The sequence below is a fragment of the Nothobranchius furzeri genome, chromosome 14, assembly GCF_043380555.1.
Source record: "Nothobranchius furzeri strain GRZ-AD chromosome 14, NfurGRZ-RIMD1, whole genome shotgun sequence".
NCBI lineage: Eukaryota > Metazoa > Chordata > Actinopteri > Cyprinodontiformes > Nothobranchiidae > Nothobranchius > Nothobranchius furzeri.
This window is the reverse complement of record NC_091754.1, coordinates 57342372-57359362: the sequence shown is the minus strand read 5'-3', so window position 1 is coordinate 57359362 and position 16991 is coordinate 57342372. Positions and strand designations below refer to the sequence as shown.

The window sequence follows — 16991 nt, the reverse complement described above, 5'->3', positions numbered from 1 at the left end:
TTTTGATTTTTCAAAGCACCTTTGAGTGTATACATGTATTCCACTTGCGAAAGCAAGCGACTGTTACGGTTAACGTGATTTCAAGGATTCTGCAGTGTTCCTTTGAGATGATAGAACTTCATGTTTGGATTGCAAATTGTCCTGCCTTCTTAACAGAAAGAACTATACTACCATTACTGAAATAAGAAACCAACTAATCAGACGTCAAGAAAAGGATTCAAACCTGTGCAGGGAAACCCCATTGGATTTCGAGTCCAACGCCTTAACCTCTCGGCCACCGTGACAATACATTCATAAATTTGAAGGGACAACTCAGGTACTTGGATTAGTTTCCAGCTGCTTGCGGATTAAAACTGTTAAATCCATTCAACCACCCATTTTGTTCATGGCCCTGTCCATGACATCGTCAACAATGTCAGCGTAATTTTGAACAGCAGTTTGATTTTTCTGACTACTTATAGTCAGGTCAGTATGGAGCAAGAGAATCCTGAAGATTTTTCAAGATATACTAAACATACAGAGGGCAATAATATTGAAAAATGATGGTGCGATGTGTCACTAAACGTAATTTATTTTGATTTTTCAAAGCACCGTTGAGTGTATACATGTATTCCACTTGCGTAAGCAAGTGACTGTTACGGTTAACATGATTTCAAGGATTCTGCAGTGTTCCTTTGAGATGATAGAACTTCATGTTTGGATTGCAAATTGTCTTGGCTTCTTAACAGAAAGAACTATACTACCATTAATGAAAAAAGAGACCAAGTAATCAGACATCACGAACAGGATTCGAACTTGTGCAGGGAAACCCCAATAGATTTCGAGTCCAATACCTTAACCTCTCGGCCACCGTGACAATACACTCACAAATTTGAAGGGACAACTCAGGTACTTGGATTAGTTTCCAGCTGCTTGCGGATTAAAACTGTTGAATCCATTCAACCAACCATTTTGTTCATGGCCCTGTCCATGACATCGTCAACAATGTCAGCGTCATTTTGAACAGCAGTTTGGTTTTTCTGACTACTTATAGTCAGGTCAGTATGGAGCAAGAGAATCCTGAAGATTTTTCAAGATATACTAAACATACAGAGGGCAATGATATTGAAAAATGATGGTGCGATGTGTCACTAAACATAATTTATTTTGATTTTTCAAAGCACCGTTGAGTGTATACATGTATTCCACTTGCGTAAGCAAGTGACTGTTATGGTTAACATGATTTCAAGGATTCTGCAGTGTTCCTTTGAGATGATAGAACTTCATGTTTGGATTGCAAATTGTCTTGGCTTCTTAACAGAAAGAACTATATTACCATTACTGAAATAAGAAACCACCTGATCGGACGTCACGAACACGATTCGAACCTGTGCAGGGAAACCCCATTGAGTTTCGAGTCCTACGCCTTAACCTCTTGGTCACCGTGACAATACACTCACAAGTTTGAAGGGACGACTCAGGTACTTGGATTAGTTTCCAGCTGCTTGTGGATTAAAACTGTTAAATCCATTCAACCACCCATTTTGTTCATGGCCCTGTCCATGACATCGTCAACAATGTCAGCATCATTTTAAACAGCAGTTTGGTTTTTCTGACTACTCATAGTCAGGTCAGTATGGAGCAAGAGAATCTTGAAGATTTTTCAAGAGATACTGAACATACAGAGGAAAATGATAATGAAAAATGACGGTACAACTTGTCACCAAACATATTTATTGAGATTTTTCAAAGCACCACTGAGTGTATTTATGTATTCCACTTGCCTGAGCCAGGAACTATTGCGGTTAACGTAATTTCAAGGATTTTGCAATGTTCCTTTGAGATGATAGAACTTCATGTTTGGATTGCAATTTGTCCGGCCTTCTTACCAGAAAGAACTATACTACCATTACTGAAATAAGAAACCACCTATTCAGACGTCACGAACAGGATTCGAACCTGTGCAGGGAAACCCCATTGGATTTCGAGTCCAACGCCTTAACCTCTCGGCCACCGTGACAATACACTCACAAATTTGAAGGGACAACTCAGGTACTTGGATTAGTTTCCAGCTGCTTGCGGATTAAAACTGTTGAATCCATTCAACCAACCATTTTGTTCATGGCCCTGTCCGTGACATCGTCAACAATGTCAGCGTCATTTTGAACAGCAGTTTGGTTTTTCTGACTACTTATAGTCAGGTCAGTATGGAGCAAGAGAATCCTGAAGATTTTTCAAGATATACTAAACATACAGAGGGCAATGATATTGAAAAATGATGGTGCGATGTGTCACTAAACATAATTTATTTTGATTTTTCAAAGCACCGTTGAGTGTATACATGTATTCCACTTGCGTAAGCAAGTGACTGTTATGGTTAACATGATTTCAAGGATTCTGCAGTGTTCCTTTGAGATGATAGAACTTCATGTTTGGATTGCAAATTGTCTTGGCTTCTTAACAGAAAGAACTATATTACCATTACTGAAATAAGAAACCAACTAATCAGACGTCACGAACAGGATTCGAACCTGTGCAGGGAAACCCCATTGGATTTCAAGTCCAACGCCTTAACCTCTCGGCCACCGTGACAATACACTCACAAATTTGAAGGGACAACTCAGGTACTTGGATTAGTTTCCAGCTGCTTGCGGATTAAAACTGTTGAATCCATTCAACCACCCATTTTGTTCATGGCCCTGTCCATGACATCGTCAACAATGTCAGCATCATTTTGAACAGCAGTTTGGATTTTCTGACTACTCATAGTCAGGTCAGTACGGAGCAAGAGAATCTTGAAGATTTTTCAAGAGATACTAAACATACAGAGGAAAATGATAATGAAAAATGACGGTACAATTTGTCACCAAACATATTTATTGAGATTTTTCAAAGCACCACTGAGTGTATTTATGTGTTCCACTTGCCTGAGCCAGGAACTATTGCGGTTAACGTAATTTCAAGGATTTTGCAATGTTCCTTTGAGATGATAGAACTTCATGTTTGGATTGCAATTTGTCCGGCCTTCTTAACAGAAAGAACTATACAACCATTGCTGAAATAAGAAACCACCTATTCAGACGTCACGAACAGGATTCGAACCTGTGCAGGGAAACCCCATTAGATTTCGAGTCCAACGCCTTAACCTCTCAGCCACCGTGACAATACACTGCCAAATTTGAAGGGACAACTCAGGTACTTGGGTTAGTTTCCAGCTGCTTGCGGATTAAAACTGTTGAATCCATTCAACCACCCATTTTGTTCATGGCCCTGTCCATGACATCGTCAACAATGTCAGCGTCATTTTGAACAGCAGTTTGGTTTTTCTGACTACTTATAGTCAGGTCAGTATGGAGCAAGAGAATCCTGAAGATTTTTCAAGATATACTAAACATACAGAGGGCAATAATATTGAAAAATGATGGTGCGATGTGTCACTAAACGTAATTTATTTTGATTTTTCAAAGCACCGTTGAGTGTATACATGTATTCCACTTGCGTAAGCAAGTGACTGTTACGGTTAACATGATTTCAAGGATTCTGCAGTGTTCCTTTGAGATGATAGAACTTCATGTTTGGATTGCAAATTGTCTTGGCCTCTTAACAGAAAGAACTATACTACCATTACTGAAAAAAGAACCCAACTAATCAGACGTCACGAACAGGATTCGAACTTGTGCAGGGAAACCCCATTAGATTTCGAGTCCAACACCTTAACCTCTCGGCCACCGTGACAATTTGCTCACAAATTTGAAGGGACAACTCAGGTACTTGGATTAGTTTCCAGCTGCTTGCGGATTAAAACTGTTAAATCCATTCAACCACCCATTTTGTTCATGGCCCTGTCCATGACATCGTCAACAATGTCAGCATCATTTTGAACAGCAGTTTGGTTTTTCTGACTACTTATAGTCAGGTCAGTATGGAGCAAGAGAACCCTTAAGATTTTTTAAGATATACTAAACATACAAAGGGCAATGATATTGAAAAATGATGGTGCGATGTGTCACTAAACATAATTTATTTAGACTTTTCAAAGCACCGTTGAGTGTATACATGTATTCCACATGCGTAAGCAAGCGACTGTTACGGTTAACGTGATTTCAAGGATTCTGCAGTGTTCCTTTGAGATGATAGAAATTCATGTTTGGATTGCAAATTGTCTTGGCTTCTTAACAGAAAGAACTATATTACCATTACTGAAATAAGAAACCACCTGATCGGACTTCACGAACAGGATTCGAACGTGTGCAGGGAAACCCCATTGAATTTCGAGTCCTAGGCCTTAACCTCTCGGTCACCGTGACAATACACTCACAAGTTTGAAGGGACGACTCAGGTACTTGGATTAGTTTCCAGCTGCTTGTGGATTAAAACTGTTAAATCCATTCAACCACCCATTTTGTTCATGGCCCTGTCCATGACATCGTCAACAATGTCAGCATCATTTTGAACAGCAGTTTGGTTTTTCTGACTACTCATAGTCAGGTCAGTATGGAGCAAGAGAATCTTGAAGATTTTTCAAGAGATACTAAACATACAGAGGAAAATGATAATGAAAAATGACGGTACAATTTGTCACCAAACATATTTATTGAGATTTTTCAAAGCACCACTGAGTGTATTTATGTATTCCACTTGCCTGAGCCAGGAACTATTGCGGTTAACAAAATTTCAAGGATTTTGCAATGTTCCTTTGAGATGATAGAACTTCATGTTTGGATTGCAATTTGTCCGGCCTTCTTAACAGAAAGAACTATAGTACCATTGCTGAAATAAGAAACCACCTATTCAGACGTCACGAACAGGATTCGAACCTGTGCAGGGAAACCCCATTAGATTTCGAGTCCAACGCCTTAACCTCTCGGCCACCGAGACAATACACTCCCAAATGTGAAGGGACAACTCAGGTACTTGGATTAGTTTCCAGCTGCTTGCGGATTAAAACTGTTGAATCCATTCAACCACCCATTTTGTTCATGGCCCTGTCCATGACATCGTCAACAATGTCAGCGTCATTTTGAACAGCAGTTTGGTTTTTCTGACTATTTATAGTCAGGTCAGTATGGAGCAAGAGAATCCTGAAGATTTTTCAAGATATACTAAACATACAGAGGGCAATGATATTGAAAAATGATGGTGCGATGTGTCACTAAACATAATTTATTTTGATTTTTCAAAGCACCGTTGAGTGTATACATGTATTCCACTTGCGTAAGCAAGTGACTGTTACGGTTAACATGATTTCAAGGATTCTGCAGTGTTCCTTTGAGATGATAGAACTTCATGTTTGGATTGCAAATTGTCTTGGCTTCTTAACAGAAAGAACTATATTACCATTACTGAAATAAGAAACCAACTAATCAGACGTCACGAACAGGATTCGAAACTGTGCAGGGAAACCCCATTGGATTTCGAGTCCAACGCCTTAACCTCTCGGCCACCGTGACAATACACTCACAAATTTGAAGGGAACACTCGGGTACTTGGATGAGTTTCCAGCTTCTTGCGGATTAAAACTGTTAAATCCATTTAACCACCCATTTTGTTCATGGCCCTGTCCATGACATCGTCAACAATGTCAGCATCATTTTGAACAGCAGTTTGGTTTTTCTGACTACTCATAGTCAGGTCAGTATGGAGCAAGAGAATCTTGAAGTTTTTTCAAGAGATACTAAACATACAGAGGAAAATGATAATAAAAAATGACGGTACAATTTGTCACCAAACATATTTAATTGAGATTTTTCAAAGCACCATTGAGTGTATTTATGTATTCCACTTGCCTGAGCAAGGAACTATTGCTGTTAACGCAATTTAAAGGATTTTGCAGTGTTCCTTTGAGATGATAGATCTTCATGTTTGGATTGCAAATTGTCTGGGCTTCTTAACAGAAAGAACTATATTACCATTACTGAAATAAGAAACCACCTATTCAGACGTCACGAACAGGATTCTAACCTGTGCAGGGAAACCCCATTGGATTTCGAGTCCAACGCTTTAACCTCTCGGCCACCGTGACAATACACTCCCAAATTTGAAGGGACAACTCAGGTACTTGGATTAGTTTCCAGCTGCTTGCGGATTAAAACTGTTGAATCCATTCAACCACCCATTTTGTTCATGGCCCTGTCCATGACATCGTCAACAATGTCAGCGTCATTTTGAACAGCAGTTTGGTTTTTCTGACTACTTATAGTCAGGTCAGTATGGAGCAAGAGAATCCTGAAGATTTTTCAAGATATACTAAACATACAGAGGGCAATGATATTGAAAAATGATGGTGCGATGTGTCACTAAACATAATTTATTTTGATTTTTCAAAGCACCGTTGAGTGTATACATGTATTCCACTTGCGTAAGCAAGTGACTGTTATGGTTAACATGATTTCAAGGATTCTGCAGTGTTCCTTTGAGATGATAGAACTTCATGTTTGGATTGCAAATTGTCTTGGCTTCTTAACAGAAAGAACTATATTACCATTACTGAAATAAGAAACCAACAAATCAGACGTCACGAACAGGATTCGAACCTGTGCAGGGAATCCCCATTGGATTTCGAGTCCAACGCCTTAACCTCTCGGCCACCGTGACAATACACTCACAAATTTGAAGGGAACACTCGGGTACTTGGAGGAGTTTCCAGCTGCTTGCGGATTAAAACTGTTAAATCCATTTAACCACCCATTTTATTCATGGCCCTGTCCATGACATCGTCAACAATGTCAGCATCATTTTGAACAGCAGTTTGGTTTTTCTGACTACTCATAGTCAGGTCAGTATGGAGCAAGAGAATCTTGAAGTTTTTTCAAGAGATACTAAACATACAGAGGAAAATGATAATAAAAAATGACGGTACAATTTGTCACCAAACATATTTAATTGAGATTTTTCAAAGCACCATTGAGTGTATTTATGTATTCCACTTGCCTGAGCAAGGAACTATTGCTGTTAACGCAATTTCAAGGATTTTGCAACGTTCCTTTGAGATGATAGAACTTCATGTTTCGATTGCAAATTGTCCTGCCTTCTTAACAGAAAGAACTATACTACCATTACTGAAATAAGAAACCACCTAATCAGACGTCACAAACAGAATTCGAACCTGTGCAGAGACCCCATTGCATTTCGAGTCCAACGCCTTAACCTCTCGGCCACCGTGACAATACACTTACAAATTTGAAGGGACAACTCAGGTACTTGGATTAGTTTCCAGCTGCTTGCGGATTAAAACTGTTGAATCCATTCAACCACCCATTTTGTTCATGGCCCCGTCCATGACATCGTCAACAATGTCAGCATCATTTTGAACAGCAGTTTGGTTTTTCTGACTACTTTATCGTCAGGTCAGTATGGAGCAAGAGAATCCTAAAGATTTTTCAAGATATACTAAACATACAGAGGGCAATGATATTGAAAAATGATGGTGCGATGTGTCACTAAACAAAATTTATTCTGATTTTTCAAAGCACCGTTGAATGTATACATGTATTCCACTTGCGTAAGCAAGTGACTGTTACGGTTAACATGATTTCAAGGATTCTGCAGTGTTCCTGTGAGATGATAGATCTTCATGTTTGGATTGCAAATTGTCTTGGCTTCTTAACAGAAAGAACTATATTACCATTACTGGAATAAGAAACCAACTAATCAGACGTCACGAACAGGATTCGAACCTATGCAGGGAAACCCCATTGGATTTCAAGTCCAACACCTTAACCTCTCGGCCACCGTGACAATACACTCACAAATTTGAAGGGACAACTCAGGTACTTGGATTAGTTTCCAGCTGCTTGCGGATTAAAACTGTTGAATCCATTCAACCAACCATTTTGTACATGGCCCCGTCCATGACATCGTCAACAATTTCAGCGTCATTTTGAACAGCAGTTTGGTTTTTCTGACTACTTATAGTCCAGTCAGTATGGAGCAAGATAATCCTGAAGATTTTTCAAGAGATACTAAACATACAAAGGAAAATGATAATGAAAAATGACGGTACAATGTGTCACCAAACATATTTATTGAGATTTTTCAAAGCACCACTGAGTGTATTTATGTATTCCACTTGCCTGAGCAAGGAACTATTGCGGTTAACGTAATTTCAAGGATTTTGCAATGTTCCTTTGAGATGATAGAACTTCATGTTTGGATTGCAAATTGTCCTGCCTTCTTAACAGAAAGAACTATACTAACATTACTGAAATAAGAAAGCAACTAATCAGACGTCACGAACAGGATTCGAACCTGTGCAGGGAAACCCCATTGGATTTCGAGTCCAACGCCTTAACCTCTCGGCCACCGTGACAATACACTCCCAAATCTGAAGGGAACACTCGGGTACTTGGATGAGTTTCCAGCTGCTTGCAGATTAAAACTGTTAAATCCATTCAACCACCCATTTTGTTCATGGCCCTGTCCATGACATCGTCAACAATGTCAGCGACATTTTGAACAGCAGTTTGGTTTTTCTGACTACTTTATCGTCAGGTCAGTATGGAGCAAGAGAATCCTAAAGATTTTTCAAGATATACTAAACATACAGAGGGCAATGATATTGAAAAATGATGGTGCGATGTGTCACTAAACAAAATTTATTCTGATTTTTCAAAGCACCGTTGAATGTATACATGTATTCCACTTGCGTAAGCAAGTGACTGTTACGGTTAACATGATTTCAAGGATTCTGCAGTGTTCCTTTGAGATGATAGATCTTCATGTTTGGATTGCAAATTGTCTTGGCTTCTTAACAGAAAGAACTATATTACCATTACTGGAATAAGAAACCAACTAATCAGACGTCACGAACAGGATTCGAACCTATGCAGGGAAACCCCATTGGATTTCAAGTCCAACACCTTAACCTCTCGGCCACCGTGACAATACACTCACAAATTTGAAGGGACAACTCAGGTACTTGGATTAGTTTCCAGCTGCTTGCGGATTAAAACTGTTGAATCCATTCAACCAACCATTTTGTACATGGCCCCGTCCATGACATCGTCAACAATTTCAGCGTCATTTTGAACAGCAGTTTGGTTTTTCTGACTACTTATAGTCCAGTCAGTATGGAGCAAGATAATCCTGAAGATTTTTCAAGAGATACTAAACATACAAAGGAAAATGATAATGAAAAATGACGGTACAATGTGTCACCAAACATATTTATTGAGATTTTTCAAAGCACCACTGAGTGTATTTATGTATTCCACTTGCCTGAGCAAGGAACTATTGCGGTTAACGTAATTTCAAGGATTTTGCAATGTTCCTTTGAGATGATAGAACTTCATGTTTGGATTGCAAATTGTCCTGCCTTCTTAACAGAAAGAACTATACTAACATTACTGAAATAAGAAAGCAACTAATCAGACGTCACGAACAGGATTCGAACCTGTGCAGGGAAACCCCATTGGATTTCGAGTCCAACGCCTTAACCTCTCGGCCACCGTGACAATACACTCCCAAATCTGAAGGGAACACTCGGGTACTTGGATGAGTTTCCAGCTGCTTGCAGATTAAAACTGTTAAATCCATTCAACCACCCATTTTGTTCATGGCCCTGTCCATGACATCGTCAACAATGTCAGCGACATTTTGAACAGCAGTTTGGTTTTTCTGACTACTTATAGTCAGGTCAGTATGGAGCAAGAGAATCCTGAAGATTTTTCAAGATATACTAAACATACAGATGGCAATAATATTGAAAAATGATGGTGCGATGTGTCACTAAACATAATTTATTTTGATTTTTCAAAGCACCGTTGAGTGTATACATGTATTCCACTTGCGTAAGCAAGTGACTGTTATGGTTAACATAATTTCAAGGATTCTGCAGTGTTCCTTTGAGATAATAGAACTTCATGTTTGGATTGCAAATTGTCCTGCCTTCTTAACAGAAAGAACTATACTACCATTACTGAAATAAGAAACCAACTAGTCAGACGTCACGAACAGGATTCGAACCTGTGGAGGGAGACCCCACTGGATTTCGAGTCCAACGCCTTAACCTCTCGGCCACCGTGACAATACACTCATAAATTTGAAGGGACAACTCAGGTACTTGGATTAGTTTCCAGCTGCTTGCGGATTAAAACTGTTAAATCCATTCAACCACCCATTTTGTTCATGGCCCTGTCCATGACATCGTCAACAATGTCAGCATCATTTTGAACAGCAGTTTGGTTTTTCTGACTACTTATAGTCAGGTCAGTATGGAGCAAGAGAATCCTGAAGATTTTTCAAGATATACTAAACATACAGAGGGCAATAATATTGAAAAATGATGGTGCGATGTGTCACTAAACATAATTTATTTTGATTTTTCAAAGCACCGTTGAGTGTATACATGTATTCCACTTGCGTAAGCAAGTGACTGTTACGGTTAACATGATTTCAAGGATTCTGCAGTGTTCCTTTGAGATGATAGAACTTCATGTTTGGATTGCAAATTGTCTTGGCTTCTTAACAGAAAGAACTATATTACCATTACTTAAATAAGAAACCACCTGATCGGAGGTCACGAACAGGATTCGAACCTGTGCAGGGAATCCCCATTAGATTTCGAGTCCAATGCCTTAACCTCTCGGCCACCGTGACAATACACTCCCAAATTTGAAGGGACAACTCAGGTACTTGGATTAGTTTCCAGCTGCTTGCGGATTAAAACTGTTGAATCCATTCAACCACCCATTTTGTTCATGGCCCTGTCCATGACATCGTCAACAATGTCAGCGTCATTTTGAACAGCAGTTTGGTTTTTCTGACTACTTATAGTCAGGTCAGTATGGAGCAAGAGAATCCTGAAGATTTTTCAAGATATACTAAACATACAGAGGGCAATGATATTGAAAAATGATGGTGCGATGTGTCACTAAACATAATTTATTTTGATTTTTCAAAGCACCGTTGAGTGTATACATGTATTCCACTTGTGTAAGCAAGTGACTGTTATGGTTAACATGATTTCAAGGATTCTGCAGTGTTCCTTTGAGATGGTAGAACTTCATGTTTGGATTGCAAATTGTCTTGGCTTCTTAACAGAAAGAACTATATTACCATTACTGAAATAAGAAACCAACTAATCAGACGCCACGAACAGGATTCGAACCTGTGCAGGGAAACCCCATTGGATTTCAAGTCCAACGTCTTAACCTCTCGGCCACCGTGACAATACACTCACAAATTTGAAGGGACAACTCAGGTACTTGGATTAGTTTCCAGCTGCTTGCGGATTAAAACTGTTGAATCCATTCAACCACCCATTTTGTTCATGGCCCTGTCCATGACATCGTCAACAATGTCAGCATCATTTTGAACAGCAGTTTGGATTTTCTGACTACTCATAGTCAGGTCAGTACGGAGCAAGAGAATCTTGAAGATTTTTCAAGAGATACTAAACATACAGAGGAAAATGATAATGAAAAATGACGGTACAATTTGTCACCAAACATATTTATTGAGATTTTTCAAAGCACCACTGAGTGTATTTATGTGTTCCACTTGCCTGAGCCAGGAACTATTGCGGTTAACGTAATTTCAAGGATTTTGCAATGTTCCTTTGAGATGATAGAACTTCATGTTTGGATTGCAATTTGTCCGGCCTTCTTAGCAGAAAGAACTATACAACCATTGCTGAAATAAGAAACCACCTATTCAGACGTCACGAACAGGATTCGAACCTGTGCAGGGAAACCCCATTAGATTTCGAGTCCAACGCCTTAACCTCTCAGCCACCGTGACAATACACTGCCAAATTTGAAGGGACAACTCAGGTACTTGGGTTGGTTTCCAGCTGCTTGCGGATTAAAACTGTTGAATCCATTCAACCACCCATTTTGTTCATGGCCCTGTCCATGACATCGTCAACAATGTCAGCGTCATTTTGAACAGCAGTTTGGTTTTTCTGACTACTTATAGTCAGGTCAGTATGGAGCAAGAGAATCCTGAAGATTTTTCAAGATATACTAAACATACAGAGGGCAATAATATTGAAAAATGATGGTGCGATGTGTCACTAAACGTAATTTATTTTGATTTTTCAAAGCACCGTTGAGTGTATACATGTATTCCACTTGCGTAAGCAAGTGACTGTTACGGTTAACATGATTTCAAGGATTCTGCAGTGTTCCTTTGAGATGATAGAACTTCATGTTTGGATTGCAAATTGTCTTGGCTTCTTAACAGAAAGAACTATACTACCATTACTGAAAAAAGAACCCAACTAATCAGACGTCACGAACAGGATTCGAACTTGTGCAGGGATACCCCATTAGATTTCGAGTGCAACACCTTAACCTCTCGGCCACCGTGACAATTTGCTCACAAATTTGAAGGGACAACTCAGGTACTTGGATTAGTTTCCAGCTGCTTGCGGATTAAAACTGTTAAATCCATTCAACCACCCATTTTGTTCATGGCCCTGTCCATGACATCGTCAACAATGTCAGCATCATTTTGAACAGCAGTTTGGTTTTTCTGACTACTTATAGTCAGGTCAGTATGGAGCAAGAGAATCCTTAAGATTTTTTGAGATATACTAAACATACAAAGGGCAATGATATTGAAAAATGATGGTGCGATGTGTCACTAAACATAATTTATTTAGACTTTTCAAAGCACCGTTGAGTGTATACATGTATTCCACATGCGTAAGCAAGCGACTGTTACGGTTAACGTGATTTCAAGGATTCTGCAGTGTTCCTTTGAGATGATAGAAATTCATGTTTGGATTGCAAATTGTCTTGGCTTCTTAACAGAAAGAACTATATTACCATTACTGAAATAAGAAACCACCTGATCGGACTTCACGAACAGGATTCGAACGTGTGCAGGGAAACCCCATTGAATTTCGAGTCCTAGGCCTTAACCTCTCGGTCACCGTGACAATACACTCACAAGTTTGAAGGGACGACTCAGGTACTTGGATTAGTTTCCAGCTGCTTGTGGATTAAAACTGTTAAATCCATTCAACCACCCATTTTGTTCATGGCCCTGTCCATGACATCGTCAACAATGTCAGCATCATTTTGAACAGCAGTTTGGTTTTTCTGACTACTCATAGTCAGGTCAGTATGGAGCAAGAGAATCTTGAAGATTTTTCAAGAGATACTAAACATACAGAGGAAAATGATAATGAAAAATGACGGTACAATTTGTCACCAAACATATTTATTGAGATTTTTCAAAGCACCACTGAGTGTATTTATGTATTCCACTTGCCTGAGCCAGGAACTATTGCGGTTAACAAAATTTCAAGGATTTTGCAATGTTCCTTTGAGATGATAGAACTTCATGTTTGGATTGCAATTTGTCCGGCCTTCTTAACAGAAAGAACTATAGTACCACTGCTGAAATAAGAAACCACCTATTCAGACGTCACGAACAGGATTCGAACCTGTGCAGGGAAACCCCATTAGATTTCGAGTCCAACGCCTTAACCTCTCGGCCACCGTGACAATACACTCCCAAATGTGAAGGGACAACTCAGGTACTTGGATTAGTTTCCAGCTGCTTGCGGATTAAAACTGTTGAATCCATTCAACCACCCATTTTGTTCATGGCCCTGTCCATGACATCGTCAACAATGTCAGCGTCATTTTGAACAGCAGTTTGGTTTTTCTGACTATTTATAGTCAGGTCAGTATGGAGCAAGAGAATCCTGAAGATTTTTCAAGATATACTAAACATACAGAGGGCAATGATATTGAAAAATGATGGTGCGATGTGTCACTAAACATAATTTATTTTGATTTTTCAAAGCACCGTTGAGTGTATACATGTATTCCACTTGCGTAAGCAAGTGACTGTTATGGTTAACATGATTTCAAGGATTCTGCAGTGTTCCTTTGAGATGATAGAACTTCATGTTTGGATTGCAAATTGTCTTGGCTTCTTAACAGAAAGAACTATATTACCATTACTGAAATAAGAAACCAACTAATCAGACGTCACGAACAGGATTCGAAACTGTGCAGGGAAACCCCACTGGATTTCGAGTCCAACGCCTTAACCTCTCGGCCACCGTGACAATACACTCACAAATTTGAAGGGAACACTCGGGTACTTGGATGAGTTTCCAGCTTCTTGCGGATTAAAACTGTTAAATCCATTTAACCACCCATTTTGTTCATGGCCCTGTCCATGACATCGTCAACAATGTCAGCATCATTTTGAACAGCAGTTTGGTTTTTCTGACTACTCATAGTCAGGTCAGTATGGAGCAAGAGAATCTTGAAGTTTTTTCAAGAGATACTAAACATACAGAGGAAAATGATAATAAAAAATGACGGTACAATTTGTCACCAAACATATTTAATTGAGATTTTTCAAAGCACCATTGAGTGTATTTATGTATTCCACTTGCCTGAGCAAGGAACTATTGCTGTTAACGCAATTTAAAGGATTTTGCAGTGTTCCTTTGAGATGATAGATCTTCATGTTTGGATTGCAAATTGTCTGGGCTTCTTAACAGAAAGAACTATATTACCATTACTGAAATAAGAAACCACCTATTCAGACGTCACGAACAGGATTCTAACCTGTGCAGGGAAACCCCATTGGATTTCGAGTCCAACGCTTTAACCTCTCGGCCACCGTGACAATACACTCCCAAATTTGAAGGGACAACTCAGGTACTTGGATTAGTTTCCAGCTGCTTGCGGATTAAAACTGTTGAATCCATTCAACCACCCATTTTGTTCATGGCCCTGTCCATGACATCGTCAACAATGTCAGCGTCATTTTGAACAGCAGTTTGGTTTTTCTGACTACTTATAGTCAGGTCAGTATGGAGCAAGAGAATCCTGAAGATTTTTCAAGATATACTAAACATACAGAGGGCAATGATATTGAAAAATGATGGTGCGATGTGTCACTAAACATAATTTATTTTGATTTTTCAAAGCACCGTTGAGTGTATACATGTATTCCACTTGCGTAAGCAAGTGACTGTTATGGTTAACATGATTTCAAGGATTCTGCAGTGTTCCTTTGAGATGATAGAACTTCATGTTTGGATTGCAAATTGTCTTGGCTTCTTAACAGAAAGAACTATATTACCATTACTGAAATAAGAAACCAACAAATCAGACGTCACGAACAGGATTCGAACCTGTGGAGGGAATCCCCATTGGATTTCGAGTCCAACGCCTTAACCTCTCGGCCACCGTGACAATACACTCACAAATTTGAAGGGAACACTCGGGTACTTGGAGGAGTTTCCAGCTGCTTGCGGATTAAAACTGTTAAATCCATTTAACCACCCATTTTATTCATGGCCCTGTCCATGACATCGTCAACAATGTCAGCATCATTTTGAACAGCAGTTTGGTTTTTCTGACTACTCATAGTCAGGTCAGTATGGAGCAAGAGAATCTTGAAGTTTTTTCAAGAGATACTAAACATACAGAGGAAAATGATAATAAAAAATGACGGTACAATTTGTCACCAAACATATTTAATTGAGATTTTTCAAAGCACCATTGAGTGTATTTATGTATTCCACTTGCCTGAGCAAGGAACTATTGCTGTTAACGCAATTTCAAGGATTTTGCAACGTTCCTTTGAGATGATAGAACTTCATGTTTCGATTGCAAATTGTCCTGCCTTCTTAACAGAAAGAACTATACTACCATTACTGAAATAAGAAACCACCTAATCAGACGTCACAAACAGAATTCGAACCTGTGCAGAGACCCCATTGCATTTCGAGTCCAACGCCTTAACCTCTCGGCCACCGTGACAATACACTTACAAATTTGAAGGGACAACTCAGGTACTTGGATTAGTTTCCAGCTGCTTGCGGATTAAAACTGTTGAATCCATTCAACCACCCATTTTGTTCATGGCCCCGTCCATGACATCGTCAACAATGTCAGCATCATTTTGAACAGCAGTTTGGTTTTTCTGACTACTTTATCGTCAGGTCAGTATGGAGCAAGAGAATCCTAAAGATTTTTCAAGATATACTAAACATACAGATGGCAATGATATTGAAAAATGATGGTGCGATGTGTCACTAAACAAAATTTATTCTGATTTTTCAAAGCACCGTTGAATGTATACATGTATTCCACTTGCGTAAGCAAGTGACTGTTACGGTTAACATGATTTCAAGGATTCTGCAGTGTTCCTTTGAGATGATAGATCTTCATGTTTGGATTGCAAATTGTCTTGGCTTCTTAACAGAAAGAACTATATTACCATTACTGGAATAAGAAACCAACTAATCAGACGTCACGAACAGGATTCGAACCTATGCAGGGAAACCCCATTGGATTTCAAGTCCAACACCTTAACCTCTCGGCCACCGTGACAATACACTCACAAATTTGAAGGGACAACTCAGGTACTTGGATTAGTTTCCAGCTGCTTGCGGATTAAAACTGTTGAATCCATTCAACCAACCATTTTGTACATGGCCCCGTCCATGACATCGTCAACAATTTCAGCGTCATTTTGAACAGCAGTTTGGTTTTTCTGACTACTTATAGTCCAGTCAGTATGGAGCAAGATAATCCTGAAGATTTTTCAAGAGATACTAAACATACAAAGGAAAATGATAATGAAAAATGACGGTACAATGTGTCACCAAACATATTTATTGAGATTTTTCAAAGCACCACTGAGTGTATTTATGTATTCCACTTGCCTGAGCAAGGAACTATTGCGGTTAACGTAATTTCAAGGATTTTGCAATGTTCCTTTGAGATGATAGAACTTCATGTTTGGATTGCAAATTGTCCTGCCTTCTTAACAGAAAGAACTATACTAACATTACTGAAATAAGAAAGCAACTAATCAGACGTCACGAACAGGATTCGAACCTGTGCAGGGAAACCCCATTGGATTTCGAGTCCAACGCCTTAACCTCTCGGCCACCGTGACAATACACTCCCAAATCTGAAGGGAACACTCGGGTACTTGGATGAGTTTCCAGCTGCTTGCAGATTAAAACTGTTAAATCCATTCAACCACCCATTTTGTTCATGGCCCTGTCCATGACATCGTCAACA

The 16991-nt window shown here is 39.3% G+C and overlaps 23 non-coding genes across 23 annotated transcripts; all 23 read right to left on the bottom strand.

Moving 5' to 3' along the window:
• Positions 1–202: 202 nt before the first annotated feature.
• Positions 203–284, bottom strand: trnas-cga (transfer RNA serine (anticodon CGA)). The gene has a single exon. It is a non-coding gene; the product is annotated as a tRNA-Ser (tRNA).
• Positions 285–1917: 1633 nt separating this feature from the next.
• Positions 1918–1999, bottom strand: trnas-cga (transfer RNA serine (anticodon CGA)). The gene has a single exon. It is a non-coding gene; the product is annotated as a tRNA-Ser (tRNA).
• A 490-nt stretch (positions 2000–2489) lies between these two features.
• On the bottom strand, positions 2490–2571 carry trnas-uga (transfer RNA serine (anticodon UGA)). Its single transcript has one exon. It is a non-coding gene; the product is annotated as a tRNA-Ser (tRNA).
• A 489-nt stretch (positions 2572–3060) lies between these two features.
• Positions 3061–3142, bottom strand: trnas-cga (transfer RNA serine (anticodon CGA)). The gene has a single exon. It is a non-coding gene; the product is annotated as a tRNA-Ser (tRNA).
• Positions 3143–3632: 490 nt separating this feature from the next.
• On the bottom strand, positions 3633–3714 carry trnas-cga (transfer RNA serine (anticodon CGA)). Its single transcript has one exon. It is a non-coding gene; the product is annotated as a tRNA-Ser (tRNA).
• A 1061-nt stretch (positions 3715–4775) lies between these two features.
• Positions 4776–4857, bottom strand: trnas-cga (transfer RNA serine (anticodon CGA)). The gene has a single exon. It is a non-coding gene; the product is annotated as a tRNA-Ser (tRNA).
• Positions 4858–5347: 490 nt separating this feature from the next.
• On the bottom strand, positions 5348–5429 carry trnas-cga (transfer RNA serine (anticodon CGA)). Its single transcript has one exon. It is a non-coding gene; the product is annotated as a tRNA-Ser (tRNA).
• Positions 5430–5919: 490 nt separating this feature from the next.
• On the bottom strand, positions 5920–6001 carry trnas-cga (transfer RNA serine (anticodon CGA)). Its single transcript has one exon. It is a non-coding gene; the product is annotated as a tRNA-Ser (tRNA).
• Positions 6002–6491: 490 nt separating this feature from the next.
• On the bottom strand, positions 6492–6573 carry trnas-cga (transfer RNA serine (anticodon CGA)). The gene has a single exon. It is a non-coding gene; the product is annotated as a tRNA-Ser (tRNA).
• Positions 6574–7634: 1061 nt separating this feature from the next.
• trnas-uga (transfer RNA serine (anticodon UGA)) lies at positions 7635–7716 on the bottom strand. The gene has a single exon. It is a non-coding gene; the product is annotated as a tRNA-Ser (tRNA).
• Positions 7717–8205: 489 nt separating this feature from the next.
• trnas-cga (transfer RNA serine (anticodon CGA)) lies at positions 8206–8287 on the bottom strand. Its single transcript has one exon. It is a non-coding gene; the product is annotated as a tRNA-Ser (tRNA).
• A 491-nt stretch (positions 8288–8778) lies between these two features.
• Positions 8779–8860, bottom strand: trnas-cga (transfer RNA serine (anticodon CGA)). Its single transcript has one exon. It is a non-coding gene; the product is annotated as a tRNA-Ser (tRNA).
• A 489-nt stretch (positions 8861–9349) lies between these two features.
• trnal-uaa (transfer RNA leucine (anticodon UAA)) lies at positions 9350–9431 on the bottom strand. Its single transcript has one exon. It is a non-coding gene; the product is annotated as a tRNA-Ser (tRNA).
• Positions 9432–9921: 490 nt separating this feature from the next.
• Positions 9922–10003, bottom strand: trnas-cga (transfer RNA serine (anticodon CGA)). The gene has a single exon. It is a non-coding gene; the product is annotated as a tRNA-Ser (tRNA).
• A 490-nt stretch (positions 10004–10493) lies between these two features.
• Positions 10494–10575, bottom strand: trnas-cga (transfer RNA serine (anticodon CGA)). The gene has a single exon. It is a non-coding gene; the product is annotated as a tRNA-Ser (tRNA).
• Positions 10576–11065: 490 nt separating this feature from the next.
• Positions 11066–11147, bottom strand: trnas-cga (transfer RNA serine (anticodon CGA)). Its single transcript has one exon. It is a non-coding gene; the product is annotated as a tRNA-Ser (tRNA).
• A 489-nt stretch (positions 11148–11636) lies between these two features.
• Positions 11637–11718, bottom strand: trnas-cga (transfer RNA serine (anticodon CGA)). The gene has a single exon. It is a non-coding gene; the product is annotated as a tRNA-Ser (tRNA).
• A 1633-nt stretch (positions 11719–13351) lies between these two features.
• trnas-uga (transfer RNA serine (anticodon UGA)) lies at positions 13352–13433 on the bottom strand. The gene has a single exon. It is a non-coding gene; the product is annotated as a tRNA-Ser (tRNA).
• Positions 13434–13923: 490 nt separating this feature from the next.
• trnas-uga (transfer RNA serine (anticodon UGA)) lies at positions 13924–14005 on the bottom strand. Its single transcript has one exon. It is a non-coding gene; the product is annotated as a tRNA-Ser (tRNA).
• Positions 14006–14495: 490 nt separating this feature from the next.
• On the bottom strand, positions 14496–14577 carry trnas-cga (transfer RNA serine (anticodon CGA)). Its single transcript has one exon. It is a non-coding gene; the product is annotated as a tRNA-Ser (tRNA).
• Positions 14578–15067: 490 nt separating this feature from the next.
• On the bottom strand, positions 15068–15149 carry trnas-cga (transfer RNA serine (anticodon CGA)). The gene has a single exon. It is a non-coding gene; the product is annotated as a tRNA-Ser (tRNA).
• Positions 15150–16210: 1061 nt separating this feature from the next.
• trnas-cga (transfer RNA serine (anticodon CGA)) lies at positions 16211–16292 on the bottom strand. Its single transcript has one exon. It is a non-coding gene; the product is annotated as a tRNA-Ser (tRNA).
• Positions 16293–16781: 489 nt separating this feature from the next.
• Positions 16782–16863, bottom strand: trnas-cga (transfer RNA serine (anticodon CGA)). The gene has a single exon. It is a non-coding gene; the product is annotated as a tRNA-Ser (tRNA).
• Positions 16864–16991: the final 128 nt, after the last annotated feature.